The following is a 19,312-nucleotide window of genomic DNA, read 5'->3' on the forward strand; positions in this document are numbered from 1 at the left end:
ATGATACATTCTAACAATTAGTACAAGAGTTATTCACCCCTTATACTATAACAGTAAAAAAAATGGATATCTTTGGACTACACTGTCCAGTTCTGGTTGATCTATTACAGGAGCTGGAGAATGTTCAGAAAAGATTTGCCAGGATGTTCTTGGGAATGGAGGTTTTGAGTTGTAAGGAGGCTGCACAGACTAGGACTTTTTCACTGGAGCGTAGGAGGTTGAGGGATGTCCTAATAGAGGTTTATAAAATTATAAGGGATATAGATAAGGTTAATGACAGGTATTTTTCCCCAGGGTAGAGGATTTCAAGACTAGAAGCCATTTTTAAGGTGAGAGGGGAAAGATTTGAAAAAAGACATGAGAGGCAACTTTTTTACAGAGAGTGGTTCAAATGTGGAATGAACTTCTAGAGGAAATGGTTGAATAGGGTACAGTTACAAAGTTTAAAAGACATTTGGATAAGTACAAGAATAAGAAATGCTTGGAGGGATATGAGCCAAATGCAGGCAGGTGGGATTAGTTTAGTTTGGGATATAGTTGGTATTGACTGGTTTGACCAAAGGGTCTGTTTCCATGCTGTATGGCTCTATGACTGTGGCTCTATCTTAAATTACCAAAATGTTTATTTCAGTGGAAATGTATATGAACATGGTTATCAAGTGTGTTTGACAGGATGTCTGTGGACACCTTGGTGTTTGTAAATGAGAGTTTGATTCTGGGACCAAAGGACCACAGGATATTGGTTGCTGAATGTGCTGAATTGTGTCAGCCACCCCTGGCATTGGAACTCAAATATGATAGACTGATTCCTTTAATACACCTGACACATTCAGTACATCCTAGAATAAGTTGCAAATGCCAAAGTGTCTGGGAGTCAGTTTAGTAATGGGGCAATTTTGACTTCATACGGCATTGGAAAATGATTGACAAGTAACGAGATTTACATCTCCCGTCAGTTATGTTTCTATTGTGATATAAAACAGGCAAAGGAAAGCTGTGCATTTTTGACATGTAATACAACTGTGTTTATCAAGACTGCTTGCAGGACACAATCACATGTTTGTCCACAAGTTGACAAAAATCTTCCAGCCACAATCTTGCACTGATTCTTGAGCAATATGTGTTGGAGAACAAAATAATAATTAACTGAAGTGTAAAGCCAAAGGTCTCTTGATTAATGTTAAAAAAAAATCACTTTGGGTTTGGCAAGAGCAATAGAACACTCTGTTCTTTACCTTAACAGAAGTTCATGTCCTACTTCCATGTGTTTAGAATGAGCTGCTAATATCTAATCGATGGTCATCAAGATGACTTTTCTCTTTGTGATACCATGAACTCCATTTACAAAAATTAACCTTTTGAGAGCTACTGCACACTATTCAAAAATGTGGAATCTAAGACTTTAATTCAGGATTAGCAGAAACAAATTACATATATCTTTTTATTTGACTTCTAACTTTTTACCTTATAGGTCGAAGCATACTGCATATTTAATAAAGGATTCCTATTGGGAGTGCCTTTCTTTCTCAGAAGAACAATTTAAAATCACAATTCACTTGAATACTGCGGGTAAGTTCCATGAATCATTTTAACTGTCCAACCATCTGCCTGGTTTGACTGGACTGATCGTTGCACATTCTCTTACATTCTCCTGTGCACGTCACTAGGCTCCCTGACATTGCCTTTTCAAGCCTTTTTGATTGCATCACCACTCATATCTTCGTACTTTGCAAGTACACCACCTTCTCTTAAAAATACTTCATTACATTCACTTGAACTCACTTACCGTTCTTATCCATTGAAACGTCACCTATACCTATCCAGCTTGAAATGAAACAATAAGACAGAAATCAGGACTGGCATCCATAAAGTAGCCGAATCAGTTGGTTGTCAGCTTGTGATTCCTTCCAATAATCTTGAAGGCAGATGGCAAGAGTGGGAGAGTTTCCTGGTCAACTCGAGGGAGAAAATACGCATTGACAATCAACCAGCAAGCAATATAAAAATAGACCATAAGAGCTTCATTAAATATATAAAAGGAAGAGAGAGGCCAAAGTGAGGGCAAGCTCCTTAGAGAACAAGGCTGGAGAAATATTAATAGGGAACCAGGAAATGGCAAAGGAGTTGAATAAATACCTTATATCAATCTCCACAGAAGAGAATACTAATAGTATTCCAAAAAAAATCTAAATAATCAAGGGGGTCAAGGGAATGGGGGATGGGGGAGGGAATAAACACAATCATTTCATAAGAGAAAATGTCCTAGGGAAACTAATGTGTCTAATGACCAGTAAGTCCCTTGGACCTGATGGGTTGCCTCTTCGGATTTTAAAGGTAACAGCTAAAGAGATAATGGATGCCCTGGTGGTAATCTCCCAAGAATGCTTAAATTCTGGAAATGTCACAGAGGATTGGAAAAACGCCAATGTAGCACCCTTAATCATAAAGAGGGGAAAGACAAAAATATATAGGCTAGAAAGCTTATTGTCTGTAAGCATAGCTTCATGAAAGGGAAATCATGCCTGACAAATTGATTACAGTTCTTTGAGGAAATAACAAGTAGGATAGATAAAGGTGAACCAGTAGATATAATGTATTTGGATTTCCAAAAAGTATTTATTAACATACCTTAGGTAAGGCTACTTAATAAAATCAGGGTCTATGGTATTGGGTATAGTATATTAGTATGTATAGAGGACTGGCAACTGATAGAAGAGAGAGGTAGAATAATGCAAGATATTTTTAGGATGGCAACTGATATCTAGAGCAGTCCGCAGGGATCAGTGCTGAGGCCCCATTTATTTGCCATATATATATAAGTGAGGGGACCACTGGCCTAGTTGTAATTTCATTAGACTATTAACCCAGAGAGCTAGGTAATGTTCTGGGGACATGGTTTTGAATCCCACTGTGACAGATGGTGGATTTTGAGTTTAAGAAAATAAGTTGAGATTTAAGGGTCTAATGATGACCGTGAAATCATTGTCAATTGTTGAGAAAACTGATCTAGTTCACAAATATCCTTTAGGGAAGGAAACTGCTTTTCTTACCTAGTCTGTTCTACAAATGAGTACAGACCCTTAGCAATATGGTTGACTTTCAGTTGTTCTCTAGACAATTTGGCCTAACCAGCAGCATCCACATCCCACAAATAAATTTTTAAAAATGAGGGAACTAAATACAGTATTGACAATTTGCGGGTGACAAAAAAATAGTAAGAAGGCAAGTTGTGAGGGTGACATGCAGTGTCTACAGAGGGATATAGGCAGGTTGAGTGAGTTGACAAAACTTTGGTATATAGAAGATTTTGTGGTGAAATCTGAGTAATACACTTTGGCAGGAAGAATAGAAGAGTTGAATATTATTTACATGGGGAAAAACTGTGCAGCATGGAGGAATTTGGGGGTCATTACAAGTATCACAAAAGCTAACAAAAATGTTCAGCAGGTAATCGAGAAGGCAAGTGGACTGTTGGCCTTTATATCAAAGAGAATGGAGTGTAAAAATAGAGGGATGGGCAAAATGATACAAGACACTAGTCAGAACACAGCTAGAATATTGTGAACAGTTTTAGTCACCTTATCCAAGGAAAGATATTCTGCCATTGCAGATAGCCCAGAGAAGGTTCACTATTATAATTCTAGGTATTGAGGAATTTTCCTTTGAGGAGAGATAGGATAAGTGGACCTTGCACTCTTTATAGTTTAGAAGAATACGCGGAGACCTTACTGAATAGATTCTTTGAGGGCCTGTCAGGGCAGATACAGAGACATTGTTTCCTCTTTGGGAAAGTCTAGAAACAGTTGGCAAAATCTTGGAAAAAAGAATCATCCATTCAAGACAGAGATGAAGAGGAATTTCATCTCTCAGAAGGTAGTGAATTTGTGGAATTCTTTTGTGCAGAAGGCTGGCAAAGCTAAGTCATTATGTATATTCACTTCTGAAATAGACAGACTATTAATCATTAAAGGAGTCAAGAGTTGGGGATTATGCAGGAAAGTGAAGTTGAGGATTATCAGTTCAACTATGGCCTCATTGGAGGGTAGAGTATAGTCAATGGTCTGAAAGGCCTATTTTGTCCCTATGGCTTTTGGTCTCATGGTCTTATAGTTTAACCAGTAGGACATAACTCATTGGCAGAGGATTATGCAAGGACAATCTGCCTCCCAAATGTATAATTTTTATTTAATTATCTGTGCCACTTGATAAGAACGAAGAGCGGCATAATTGTACCAGAGAGATAAAGGCTATCTAGGTGTTGCACAGAGTCAAAGACCAACCACGGCAGCAACAAATGGCTGTTATGTTCTAACCTGAATTATCATTTCACACTGATATTTTGAAACGTGTCTCGGTTGATACTGAAAAGTTTATTGCATAGTTTCGCTTCAAACTCAAGTATTCTGCATGAATAATAGTTGCTGCAATTTCCATTGCTTCACACAGAAGATAGGCATCACCAGATATTTCTTAGACTTGGATGGGCAAGTTAGAGAAGGTTAGGAAGGTGAGTTTACTAAGGATATATTAATAGTGATACAGTAATATAGCAAGAATGGTACACTTAGCAGGAATTACATCCAGCTACACCAGTTCTTAAAAGGCCAACCATCATCAAACCACCTCATCCACATTTTCATGTTACATAATGTAATATAATTTCTTAAAATTCCATTTGTTGTTGTGACCTTATGCTTGCCTTCAGCAGCGTATTAAATAACTCATCAAGTCAGGTATAATGCATCTATCTCCCTTTGTACTAGAATGGCTGAATGCTGTGTTGCCTTTTAATGGTTTGCTTCATATATTCAAATTCTCACTTTCCATATCATGTGGAAGGAATAGATTGACTGTTAAGGCTTCATAGACACTAATAAACTCTGACTTCAGAGAGCCCTTCATGCACTTTGGGGCTGCTAAATGTCTTTCCTTGTTTCAAGCCAACACCTCCAATGCCTTTTACACTTTGGTGGGAGAAGACAAGGTTATCATCATGGTTATTTTCATATATTCAATCCACAACAAATGAATCTGTTCCTGACTGCTTGGAGAATATTTTTGTAGCTACAGACATTCAAAATGGCTGTTATTCAGTGATGTACAAACCTGAAAAATAATCAGTTAGTTTTACCATCCCAGTGCTGTTTCAGATAGTTAACTGCCTCCTAACTGTATGTCATAGCTGTCCTCGATTACTAATCCTATCCTCTATCAGTGCCTGGCCTAATAGAAGAGTGAATGCCCAGGTTTTAATGCACAATCATACAATAGTGTGAACAAATCTGTTCAAAACTCTGCACCACTCTATATTAACCCTCAACATGAAGCCTGAATACCAGATGAATATTGTAGAGCCTGGATTAGTGGCATGGGAAATTTTGTCTAAACTGTAATGTTCAGTTTATATGGACAAGAATAGCACACCACTCTTGACAACCAGAGATGACAGGGTTTTTCTACTGAGCCAGCCTAATGAATGGTCTATCAATTATAACACACAGTAAGTTCAAATAATCAACCGTAAAATCATGACAGGCATTTAGTAGGTGCGAACAGGTAAATACTAGAAACATTAAAATTGCTGGCTCTGATCCCACAATTTCTTGCATAAATATTTCATGCAGACTCCAGTTTATAGGATCTACCTTCCTTAATAAGGAGATTTTACACCTGAATAATCTATGATGATCACATTTTGCATCTTAGCCATGTTTGAAAATATTTGCCATTATGCATCTTATTCATATTTCTCTTTTCAAAGTTACCTCTGTATGTTTTGTGTCAAACCATTATTTTGATCCTCTATTCCATACTTTTTTTCCACTTGAAGAACCACAAAGCCACCTCCTGCCACAATGTTTTCTTCTTCGACCATGAGGACTAGAGAGTTTAGATTTCTCCATGGCAACTGTCAATGGCTCAATTGATCGGTCTCAAGGTCAGCAGAACTGGAACTAGCCCTGCTGTTTTTCTATGCCTTGTTCTACTCCATGACAAAGTATTAACTTCTTCAACACAGTTGAGAATTGACGATTCTCACTCATTGAAGTCAATTAAGCTCTAAATCTATTCAGTAGCGAGATTTTGGTTCTACAGTCCAATGGGCAGCGTTAGGGCTTGCTGGTTTCTAATCATTCCTTTACAATGTCAAATAAATATATAATTTATCTATTATACTTTCTTTTGGTCTTTCCCACATCAAACACTCCGTACATTGCGGCTGAGAGAGTGGTCAGGAATTTGCTGTCTTGGCCTTTGCTAATGTAGACTTTCAATCTGCTGAAGAATTTTGGGTTGTCAGCAGTTCTGTTTCTTTCTACTTTAAGAAAACACTCAATTATCTTCAGTGTTACAACATATCAATGTATTTCCTATCCTGAAGATTCATTTTATTTTTAACAAACTTTATAAAAATGAATGCTACTGGGAACCCAAATAAATGTCATATTTAGACAAATAATATGTGTAAATAAAGGATAGATCAGGGTAACTAAGTACTAAAGCACATGGGATCAGCACCCTGTTATAGTGTGGTGTGCTGTTACACAGAGTTAGCCATCAATAGCTTCAAGGAAATGTGCTGGGAGTCGTGAGGCCCGATAAGATATTAATGTAACATGTTGAATGGGGAATCTGATGGCTTCCAGCTACCATGGCATTTTACCAATGACAGGAGCTACAGAAGAGGTGCCAACCACAGTATGGCCAACTGCCCTGATTAAGCATCCAATTAAGATCTATCTCCTGCCCCTGCTGGCATTTTACCAATGTTGAGAGGGTCAACTTCTACTTGGGGAAACTGTAGGTAAATCTTAGGGGTCTCTCAGCAATTTCCCAGGAGATCACAGTGAAGACAACAAGGGGATCCTCTCTTTTATGGTTGCATCCTGGCCCATGGAAGGATCCCCTAACATTGCAACAGCTACCCTCACATTCATACTGCCATCACTGGAACATGTCCCACTTCTCCCAAACACTGCAGCCTTCTTTATTTACAAGGGCTACTTGGCAGGGAGGAGGCCTCTCTTACTGTAGTCTCAGCAGTAGCCACTTCTATCAGCAATACTGGCTCTGACTAGGCCAGCAGCTTTATGAGATGCAGTGCTGGTAAAATGCCACCCTAGGATCCTGCTTTCATTCTCAAGCAGGGCCTCTAACCCTGTGATCAAATGAATTCCAGACTTTCATTTACCTGCTCTATAAATTGCTAAAGAAATTGTAATATTTTATATTTCCTGTGGACTTCAAACGAGGAACATAGACCACGCACACAATGGGTAGCTCGAGAGAAGACAGCAGTACATTTCCTGCCAACAGAGTTTCATCACCTGAAATATTCTATTCATTGCTTCGTGAGCACATTCTGCTTCACAAAGAGGTATCCATCTGAAAAAGGTAGAAATTTGGGGCCTTTGATGTATCATTCCTTTAAATGGTGTGAATATACCTCAGATTTTATTTTTTCAGTGAGCATCCTCAGGTAGTTTCATGGGCCCCCAGATAGGAAATGGAATGCATTTTCCAAGAAAAAGTGGACTTTGATTAATTATGTCAGTACACACAGTAGTTTAATTTAGAGTGAGATACTTAAAGTATCAAGGCAGAACAGCAGCCATAATTTCATAAGATCTAACACCTTAGTATGACTTCTTAAACACATCTTGGTTCTTGAACAGAGAGACTATTGATGAGGACAGTATACTTGTCCAATACAAAAACAAAGAATTATTCTATTTTGTATCAAGTCAACAAGGGTTATCAAGAGGCAGAGATCAAATTCTGACTTGGAAAACACTGAGTGGCTACAGGAGAGTTAATTAGGAGACATTAAATAAAACCAAAAATATGGGAAAAATAAATAAAAGCAAATTTTGACAGCAGTAGTAATTTAACGGATGTACATGATTGAAAAATGCCATGGAATAGTTAATTCCTCAAGTTCTTTTTATTTTGTGGTGGCTTAGAGAAACAACTCTACATATTAATCCTTTGTGGTATTCCTTTCAGACAGAAAACTCAAACCACACATTTACCAGAAATGGAAGGTCTGTCGCCAAACATATAAAACAAAATGAAATAGAAACCGCTATAGACCAAAAGGTGAGAATTTTTCAGGTATCAAACAAATTTTAACTTGAAATATGCAGTCACTGTAGACTGAAATTGTATTTGTATCATGCTTACAAAACAAGCAAGCCTGATTGATGTGAAATTTCTGGCAAGACAGATCTTATTTTTCTTTGATACAAACTGGCAGTAGATGGAGTTTTATTCTTTAGTTAACTGGCAATTTACCAAAACTAGTCACTGCTTTCAAACAAGATGATTGTTCAGCAGAATCTGTCCTTTTAGAAATGTCCAAACAGATTTCCATATTGAAATTAACATTCCTGAAAGTGAGAGTTTCACATATTGTTACCAGAGTCAGTACTAAGTAGATGTAACAACAGTTTTGTTCTAAATAAGGTATTGATGTACTCCAGAAATGAAAGCCAGAACTGGTATCAATGGAAGACCATTGACCATTGTGTTCCTACTCCTGAATCCTCCAACCTGTTTAGCACTTGAAATGTCCATGTCAGAAAATTAGGTCAAAATCCTCGGGCACTCCTACTATCATTTTGGGAATCATAGGCACATAGAAAATAGGAGCAGAAGTAGGCCATTCAATCCTTCTAGCCTGCTCCACCATTCAATATGATCGTGGCTGGTCATGTAACTCAATACCTTATTCCTACTTTCTCCCCTTACCCTTTGATCCATTTAACCCCAAGAACTGTATGTAACTCCTTCTTGAAAACATTAAATGTTTTGGCCTCAATTGCTTTCAGTGGCAAAGAATCCACAGACTCATCCCTTTCTGGGTCTGAGTCCTAAATGGCCCACCCCACACTCTTAAAATGTGACTCCTGGTTCTGGACTCCAAAGTCATTGAGAACATCCTTTCTGCATTTACTTTTCCTAGTCCTGTTTGAATTTTGTAGGTTTCTTTGAATTTGCTAAACTTCAGTGAATATAATCCTAAGCCATCCAGTCTCTCTTCGTATGTCAGTCCTGTCATCCCAGGAATCAGTTTGGTAAACATTCATTTCACTCCCTCCATAACCAGAACATCCCTCCTCAGTTAAGGTGGTCAAAACTGCACGCAATACTCTAATTGTGGTCTTACTCAGGCCTGGTCAATTGCAGAAATATATCTCTAATCCCGTACTCAAATCCTCTCATTATAAACGTCAATATACCATTTGCCTTCTTCACTGGCTGATGCACTTGTATGCATTATTTCTATGACTAGTTTATAAGGACTTTCAGGCCTCGTTGCATCTCCCCATTTCACAATCTATTGCTGTTCAGATAATAATCTGAATGTTTTTGCTGCCAAAGTGGGTAATCTTACATGTATCCACATTATACTAAATCTGCCATGCATTTTCCCACTTACACAGCTTGTCCAAATGACACTAAAACATCTCTGCATCCTTCACACAGTTCATTCTCCGACACAGCTTGTGTCATTTGCAAACTTGGAGATATTACATTTAGTTCTGTCATCTAAATTGTGAATGTCTATTGTGATTAGATGGAGTTCAAACTCTGATCCCTGCGGTGCCCCATTGGTCACTAGTTGGCACTCAGAAAATGGCCTGTTCATTCTTAAACTTTGTTTCCTGTCTGCCAACCAGTTCTGTATCCATATCAGTGCATAACCATTAATCTCGTGCACTTTAATTTTATACAATAATCTCTTATGTGGGGCCCTTTTGAAAGCCTAATGAAAGTCCATGTAAACCGCATCTACTGGTACCCCCTCATCAACTCTATTAGTTATATCATTGAAAAATTCCAGTAGACTTGCTGTGGTTGGTTGGCTCGCCAAGCTGGTTCGTTATTGTTCCGCAGACGCTTCATTACCCTGCTGGGTAACATCATCAGTGCAGCCTCCGATGAAGCGCCATTGTCTTTTCCCGCCTGGTTTTTAAACTCTGGAGTCCATTGAGCTGGATTACCTCACTTCCAGTTTTCCTTCACAATGGAGTGTATATGAGGTCAAGTTCTATGTGTTTGTTGATGGCTTTCTTCGTGGAGAACCAGGTCTCTAGGAACTCCCGTGCCTGTCCCTGCTTTTCTTGTCGCAGGATCTTGGTGCTGTCCCAATTTAATTGATGGTTCTCCTTATCCATGTGGATAGAGATGAGTGAGTATTGGTCGTGTCTTTTTGAAGCCAATTGGTGTTCGTGTGCCCTTGTTGTTAATTTCCTTCCTGTTTGTCCGATGTAGTGTTTGTCACAATCTCTGCAGGGAATCTTGTATATGACATTAGTCCTGTACGTAGTGGGTAGTGGGGCTTTGGTTCAGGTGAGCAGTTGTTGTGGGTTTGTGTGCTACTCTGATGCTCAGTGGTTGTAGGAATCTTGTGGTTAGTTCTGATGTGGTCCTGATGTAAGGTAGCATGATGAGTGTGTCAGGGCGTGTAGTATCTTCCTGGTGTTGTTTGTGTGATAGGCATCTTCTGACTCAGTTTTTTGGATATCCATTGTCCTTGAATACCTGGAAGAGGTACTGTTCTTCTTCTCGGCATAGTTCTGTGCTGCTGCAGTGTGTTGTAGCCCACTTAAATAATGTTCGTACACAGTTTTGTTTTTGTGTGTTAGGATGGTTACTGTTGAAGTTCAGTACTTGGTCAGTGTGTGTGGCTTTTCTGTGTACTTTCCTTTGGAAGGTCCCCATTTGTCCTGCGCTCTACCATAATGTCCAGGAATGGGAGCTGTTTGTTCTTCTCCTCCTCTCTGGTGAATTTGATTCCAGTGAGGGTGTTGCTTATTAGTTTGTGTGTCTCCTCTAGTTTGTCCGTTTAATGATGACAAAGGTGTCGTCCACATAGCGTATCCATAGTTTTGGTTGAACTAGCGGAAGGACCGTACTTTCCAGTCTTTGCATCACCGCCTCGGCTATTAGTCCGCAGATAGGTGATCACATCGGTGTCCCATTGATCTGTTCGTATGTTTGGCCGTTAAAGGTTAAGTGGGTGGTGAGGCATAGGTCCAGTAGCTTCAGCCTGTTGTCTGTGGAGATGGTTTCACTGGGGTCTTGTTCTTGTTCTAGTAGTCCTGTCATTGTTTCCCTTGCTAGTGGTATGTCTATTGATGTGAATAGGGCAGTAACGTCAAACGATACCATGGTCTCATCGTCATCTATCCTTATGTCTTTGATGGAATTGAGGAACTCTTCGGCTGAGTGGATTGAGTGGGGTGACTTGTGACGAGGTACTTCCGGTTTGTGTACTTTTGGGAGGCTGTAGAATCGGGCTGTGTGGTTCCTTCGGGTTTTATTCTTAAGAACCCAACACCGCAACTAGGCAACAAAATTCTCTACACGCTAAAAAGGCTCAAACAGAGAGGACAGATCAACAAAACAGATTTCTTAAGAATGAAACCCGAAGGAACCAACACACCCTGATTCTACGGCCTCCCGAAAGTACACAAACCGGAAGTACCCCTTAGACCCATAGTCTCCCTACCAGGCACACCATCGCATAGATTAGCCAAGGAACTACAAAAGAGACTAAGGCACCTACAAGTCACCCCACTCAATCCACTCAGCCGAGGAGTTCCTCAATTCCATCAAAGATATAAGGATAGATGACGATGAGACCATGGTATCGTTTGATGTTACTGCCCCATTCACATCAATAGACATACCACTAGCAAGGGAAACAATGGCAGGACTACTAGAACAAGAACAAGACCCCAGTGAAACCATCTCCACAGACAACAGGCTGAAGCTACTGGACCTATGCCTCACCACCCACTTAACCTTTAACGGCCAAACATACGAACAGATCAATGAGACACCGATGAGATCACCTATCTCTGGACTAACAGCCGAGGCGATGATGCAAAGACTGGAAAGTACGGCCCTTCCGCTAATTCAACCAAAACTATGGATACGCTATGTGGGCGACACCTTTGTCAGCATTAAACAGACAAACTAGAGGAGACACACAAACTAATAAGCAACACCCTCACCGGAATCAAATTCACCAGAAAGGAGGAGAAGAACAAACAGCTCCCATTCCTGGATGTCACAGTAGAGCGCAGAACAAATGGGGAATTTCCAAAGGAAAGTACACAGAAAAGCCACACACACTGACCAAGTACTGAACTTCAACAGTAACTACCTTAACACACACAAACAAAACTGCGTACGAACATTATTTAAATGGGCAACAACAGACTGCAGCAGCACAGAGCTACGCTAAGAAGAAGAACAGTACCTCTTCCAGGTATTCAAGGACAATGGATATCCAAAAAACTGAGTCAGAAGATGCCTATTACACAAATGACACCAGGAAGATACTACACGCCCCGACACACACCTCACGCTACCTTACATCAGGACCACATCAGAACTAACCACAAGACTCCTATGACCACTGGACATCAGAGTAGCACACAAGCCCAATCAACTCCACGAGAACTGCTCACCCAAACCAAAGACCCACATCCCACTATGGACAGGACCAATGTCATATACGAGATTCCCTGCAGAGACTGTGACAAACACTACGTCAGACAAACAGGAAAGAAATTAACAACAATGATACATGAACACCAATTGGCTACAAAAAAAATGACCAATACTCACTCATCTCTATCCACATGGATAAGGAGAACCATCAATTAAACTGGGACAGCACCAAGATCCTGGGACAAGAAAAGCAGGAACAGGCACGGGAGTTCCTAGAAGCCTGGTTCTCCACGAAGAAAGCCATTAGCAAACACATAGAACTCGACCCCATATACACTCCATTGCGAAGGAAAACTGGCTCAACTGACTCCAGAGTTTAAAAACCAGGCGGGAAAAGACAATGGCGCTTCATCGGAGGCTGCACTGATGATGTTACCCAGCAGGGTAATGAAACGTCTGCGGAACAACAACGAACCAGTTTGGCAAGTCAACCAACCACAACATCCAGAACCCGAGCTACAAATCTACTCCAAAACCTTCCAGTAGATTTGTCACACATGATTTCCCTTTCATGAATCTATGCTGACTCTGTCCAGTCCTGTCAATGTTTTCCACTCCAACAGAGGATCACAAAACGGATTTGGTCCCAATTGTTCAATTATTGACCTCTTGAAGTTTTCGAAATGCCCTGTCCCACCTAAAACCATTAACAAAAGAATAGGTGACATTTGTGGACTTGGAGTCTGCATCTCTCGCCGTCAAAGAAATTCAAAGTAATCTCAACAATGGCCTGCACCAGCCAATGTACAGATTCTCACATGTAGGATCGTGTTAACATTTTGACATGGATCCCAGCAGAAAACAATTTGAATCCAGTCTCTTGACAATTGAAGAAATAATATTCCTGCCTTTATTAATCTTCTCAAAAATGTACTATTGAAATGTAATATAAATTATCCTTCAATTTGCAAACATTCTAATTTGGAAAATTGGAAAAAAGAACTAGCCACTAATTTCATAAAAACCAACAGTTCGAAACAGAGTGCAGTAAGATGTGATTTTATGTTCCTGCATAGAGACTTTCAGAACAGCAGAATGAAATAATTCCCATGTGAATATTTATATTACATGAATATAATTATTTAAACTACTAATAAATCTATTAAAGGTATAAGTAGGATGTCTAAGTGAAAGATATTCACTTAATTCTGTGATAAAGCTAAGAATATAACCTTTGGTATTTTATATAGTTAATTCAATGAAGTTCATGGGTCTTTTAATTTTTTTCTGTGTGGCAAATGGTGCACGATAGTGTAAGGGGGACTGGCTTGTGCACAGCCTGCCTTTGGGCTGATGTGGAGCTGTGCATTTTGAAGGGAAATTATCTTAAGCAATGTGGAAATAACTGATTGGTGGGCATTCAATATTTAATCTGCATTAAGGGATGATATCTAGGTCATTTCATTCGCTGAATGATCTTTACACATTCCAGTTGTATAGTCTTTTATTTTCATAGCTGTTTTGACGTGCAGAACTTGAGTATTAAAGTGACATGCTGTCAAAGCTTTTTAACTTAAGCACAGCAGGACAGATACAAGAATGCCAAATTTTAAAGCGACTAACAACTTATACTTTGAGAAAGTGGCAAGCGGAATCTAATTAGAAGAAGCGTTACCATGAAAATTGTACTTGGAAACTGTTGCTCCCCACATGCTTTTGTTTAATTCAAAAAAGGCACAACATCTTGACGTGTTCCTTTCCTGCAGATGACACGTGCCCAATTTACCTCAAATTACTCTGGAAGGATAAGGCATTGCAAAAATATGAGCAAAAAGTGAAAGTAACTGTGTCTCTTACTGAATGTTCTAAGAAATAGATGAACAATCAATTTATAATTGTCGTTTGGACTCATAAGGTTGCTGACTAGCTTGCTAGAAGTCATATATATTTATGCCCAGGGATCAGTCCTTGTGTTGTATTAAAATTAGAGAAGGTTTCAGTGACTTCACAGGAGGAACAGACCCAGGGTTTTTGGATGAAAAGATGGAAGGCAGGCCAGCTTGGGACTGATTGTATCAGGGGTGGGCTCTCAAATTGTTCATTTTGTTTGCCTTTTTGAAATAACTTTTTTTTTACTGAATATATTTGGTGCCAGTGGAATCTTTATGCATTCAATCTGCTTTTCCTGTGTTACATTTTCTGGGACTGACAATACTAGTCTATGTTGATTCCAGTCAGAATGACTGGGCACCTGAGTTTGTGGCTCCAATTGGTTTTCCTCTGTTACACTCAGGGGATGACCTATTTGCTGCAGGAGTCCCAGGCTCTAAACTCTTCTTGGAGCTGCAATAAGTATACATCCGCTCCAGTTACTTTATTGGTCAATGTTATACGGCCAGTTTCTTGGTGAGGGGCCTCAATGTGTTATGATTTCAGACAGGATGCCGTCTAATGGTCATACCTCCAGGCAAGGAGGGGTGAACTGGCTCCTCTTATTTATTCAACCCCTCCCTTGTTTGGTCGCAACAAGGTTAGTTTAAAAAGGATCCATTCCCTCTTGGATGCTTTCCCCCAGCCCAAATTTGACTATGTTTTTGAAGGAGCCAATTTTACCTGTTTTTTTTTGAGATAAAGAAAGGTGTGTTTTTGAATTGCTAAAATGCAAGAAATTATAATAAAAGACAATATACATACACAGATCAAAAATGCGAGATCAGTGTCAAAGGAAAATTGAAATTAAGAAATATAAAAATCAGTCTGTGGCTTGTCTGTGATGAATGTGTTGTGAAGAGTTATTAAGGATGATGATTTTGGCAATTGAGCAGTTGGTTAGAGATTCCTGGTTGTGTACGTTACTAAAATGATAATATTCAGTTTTATTCAACAGTGACTTTCCAGATAATCAGAGAGAGAGACTTTATGTGTCTCACTAACTTAAATGAATTTTTCAAAGAAGTAACAAAGAGGATTGATGAGGGCAGAGCAGTAGACGTGATCTGTATGGACTTCAGTAAGGCGTTCAGCAAGGTTCCTCATGGTAGACTGGTCAGAAAAGTTGGATCACATGGAATACAGGGAGAACTAGCCATTTGGATAGAGAACTGGCTCAAAGGTAGAAGACAGAGGGTGGTGGTGGAGGGTTGCTTTGCAGACTGGAGGCCTGTAACCAGCAGTGTGCCACAAGGATCGGTGCTGGGTCCACTGCTTTTCGTCATTTATATAAATGACTTGGATATGAACATAGGAGGTATGGTTAGTTAGTTTGTAGATAACACCAAAATTAGAGGCATACTGGACAGTGAATAAGGTTACCTCAGAGCACAATGGGATCTTGATCAGATGGGCCAATCGGCCGAGGAGTGTCAGATGGAGTTTAATTTAGACAAATATTAGGTGACGTATTTTGGAAAGGCAAATCAGGGCAGGACTTATACACTTAATAGTAAGGTCCTGGAGAATGCTTGGAGTGCAGATTCATAGTTCCATGAAAGTGGAGTCGCAGGTAGATCAGTTGGTGAAGAAGGCATTTGTTACGCATGCCTTTATTGGTCAATGCATTGAGTATAGGAGTTGAGAAGTTATGTTGTGGCCGTACAGGACATTAGTTAGGCCACTTTTGAAACATTGCACGCAGTTCTGGTCTCGCAGTTGTAGGAAGGACGTTGTGAAATTTGAAAGCGTTCAGAAAAAAATTAGAAAGATGTTGCCAGGGTTGGAGGGTTTGAGCTATAGAGAGAGGCTGAATAGGCTGGGCTATTTTCCCTGGAGAGTTGGAGGCTAAGGGGTGACCTTATAGAGGTGTATAAAATCAAGAGGGGCATAGATAGGGTGAACAGACAAGGTTTTTTCTTCAGGGTGTGGGAGTCCAAAACTAGAGGGCATTGGTTTAAGGTGAGAGGGGCGAGATTTAAAAGGGATCTTAGGTGAAACATTTTCACGCAGAGGGTGGTGCATGTATGGAATGAGCTGCCAGAAGAAGTGGTAGAGGCTGGTACAATTAAAACATTTAAAAGGCATCTGAATGGGTATACGAATAGGAAGGGTTAGAGGGATATGGGCCAAATGCTGGCAAATAGGACCAGATTTATTTAAGATATCTGGTCGGCATGGACGAGTTGGACCAAAGGGTCTGTTAATGTGCTGTATATCTCTACGACTCTATTTCTTTTTATCTGCGCATGCAGGACTGTCTAACGCAAGTTCTCAGATATACCCTTTCGCAGCGCATTATATCAGTAGAACTTGGACTACAAGCTATCTCACCAACTCTCTGGCACAGAAGGATCAGTGGTTGTAGTTGGTTTTTTAACCCCCTTCTTTGCTTATTCCTAGACAGGTGAGAAACAAACATGTCTTCAACACAGAGCTGCCTCTCTTTCAACACATATCGTGTCCTCAGTTTAGGACACAACCTACAGGAGGTCCAAGCTCAGTTTTTTTGAATGGCACATCTCTTTGAAGCATTGTTGTCGACAGTTCCTTTAACACATTTCAGATGCAACATTCCATGTTCCTTATTAGGATTCATAATGACGCATAGGAATTATAGGCAGCTGCTGTATTTACGGTCTCAGCGATCTTTTGTATCTCTTCCTTTACAAAAAAATCACACACTTAAAGATTCAGTATTTCCTAAAGTAAATTGTGATTATGATCCATTTTCATGATAATGTTAACCCCCCAGGATATAGATAATTGGGAATTCATGGATGGTAAAGTGAAGATGGTTAGATTCTCTCTTGATGGAGATTGTCATTGCCAGCCATTTACATGGTACAAATATTTTTACCACTTATCAGCCTGAATGTTGTCCAAGACTTGTTGCTTGCAGGAATGGACTGTTTCAGTATTTAACAAGTCTCAAATGGTACTGAACATGGTACATTCATCAGCGAATATCCCCACTTGAAATCTTATGCTGAAGGGAAATGCATTGATGGAACAACTGAAAATAGTTAAAGTTAGAACAGAGTTCTTATGGTGCCGTGATAGTGTCTCTACCTTTGAGTAGGAGGCCTGGATTCAAATCTGACTTGCTTCAAAGGTATGTGATAACATTTCTGTACAGGTTGCTTAGAAAATATCTACCCAAGGGACCCCAGTACAAATCCAACCCACACCAGATATGTTTCTAAACATGTTGATTAGAGATACTTATCCCAAGGAACCTCTGCAGTGATGTCCTCAGCTGAGATAATTGGCCTTTAATCTCAAGCTACTTAATGCTGTTTCATTGGTTTTAGGGAACTGTTAAAATTCTGGCCGAGTTGTGGTGTGAAATCTGCTGCCTATTCACTGTAAAAATGCTCCTTCTTGAATTATCATTTTTAACCGTAATATACTCCTTCAAACAAGAAGATTTACGTTTTAGGCTAAGAAAGGGATCAAATTCAGTCTGATGAGAAATTGTTTGCATAAAAAAAAGCTCAGAAATTATTCTAAGAAATTAATTGAGCCAAGTTGTTTTGTAGCCAATGACGTATGTGAAAGAAAATAAGATGCTTCAGAAAAAAATAATTTTGTTACCTGTACGTCTCTAAACAACAGGAAAATATTTGCAGATTTTCGTTTGCTTTTAAAAGGAACTTCATAAATCTTAAGAAAAAAATCTTTATTTTCTTTGCGCTTAGTTTAAAACAACTTGTAATTGCTACACTCTTGATATCTGGTTTTGGTCTACTGCACGTCATTGACTGCTCTTAACTATCCATAAAACAAGAGGTATTTGAACATTTAGATATGTATTTCATAGCATTATCCTAAAATGCTAAAGCTTTACTTTTGGTAATGCATTAAACTATCCAATTACTTCAAGCCGAAACAAGGCACATGGATCATCTTAATAACTGGAAAGGGGCCACTTGACCTTTGGCAGCAGCTCAGATTTTATTACCATGAGCAGGTAAATGACAAAAATTGTACCTCAGACTTCATCAGCACACAAAACATGTTTTAAGAAAACAGATCATCATGACCCTGCTAATCAGAGAATTTGTTCTTTGGTGAAAGCTTATTGGATCCAGAATGCATTATTACCTATCAAGTGAACATCATGAAGCATGACCAATGATTGCTTATAACATCTGAAATAAACTGAAGGAAATTTGAGGAATCTTGAAAACATGTTCATGATATGAAAAGTACTGTAGAGAATTAAAATCTGACAACAATACAGGGTCAAAGGAGATATGTGGCTATCAAATAATTACCCAGTTTTTATGAATAGTTGATTTACCCAGGTATGGTAAATGTCAAATCACTGGAGGTATAAGTATTTCTTCAAAGATAATTTTGATTTATTTACATCAAACAGAGAATGATGACTATGTTGAATGATTGCTCAGGGAAACAAAGCGGAGGGAAACAGTTTTAGTCCTGGCAGCTCAATGGAATCTCTCAAATCAGTTAAAATCAGCTAATGGACCAACCTATTGATCTGCTGCTATCTTCTTGTTTGGTTCAATGAGAATCTACTCTTTTGATAGGTGTCAGTGGAATTGCACCAATATGGCTTAACAAGAAGTGTTTAAAATATAACATTGATATTTGCATTTGATATGTTTCTGATCAATTGGCAGGCAGCAATGAATAGAATCCTAAGGAATGGTCAGATAGTGTCACAGAAGGGGTTTACATAGATAAGAAATAAGAAGGGGTGAAGGATAGATACTAGATGGATGTCAGAGGTAACTGCAGTAATGGAAAAAGAAACAATTGTAGTTGATGCTCAAACTGAAGCTGGATAAGTAACAATGGAAAAATCTTAATGGAATCAAAATCATTGGTTAATGCTTGGGGAGAATGTTGTGACTAATCATGCCAAAGGCTGTAGATACATCAAGAA

This window comes from Rhincodon typus, chromosome 5 (genome assembly GCF_021869965.1).
Source record: "Rhincodon typus isolate 14 chromosome 5, sRhiTyp1.1, whole genome shotgun sequence".
In the NCBI taxonomy this organism is placed as follows: domain Eukaryota; kingdom Metazoa; phylum Chordata; class Chondrichthyes; order Orectolobiformes; family Rhincodontidae; genus Rhincodon; species Rhincodon typus.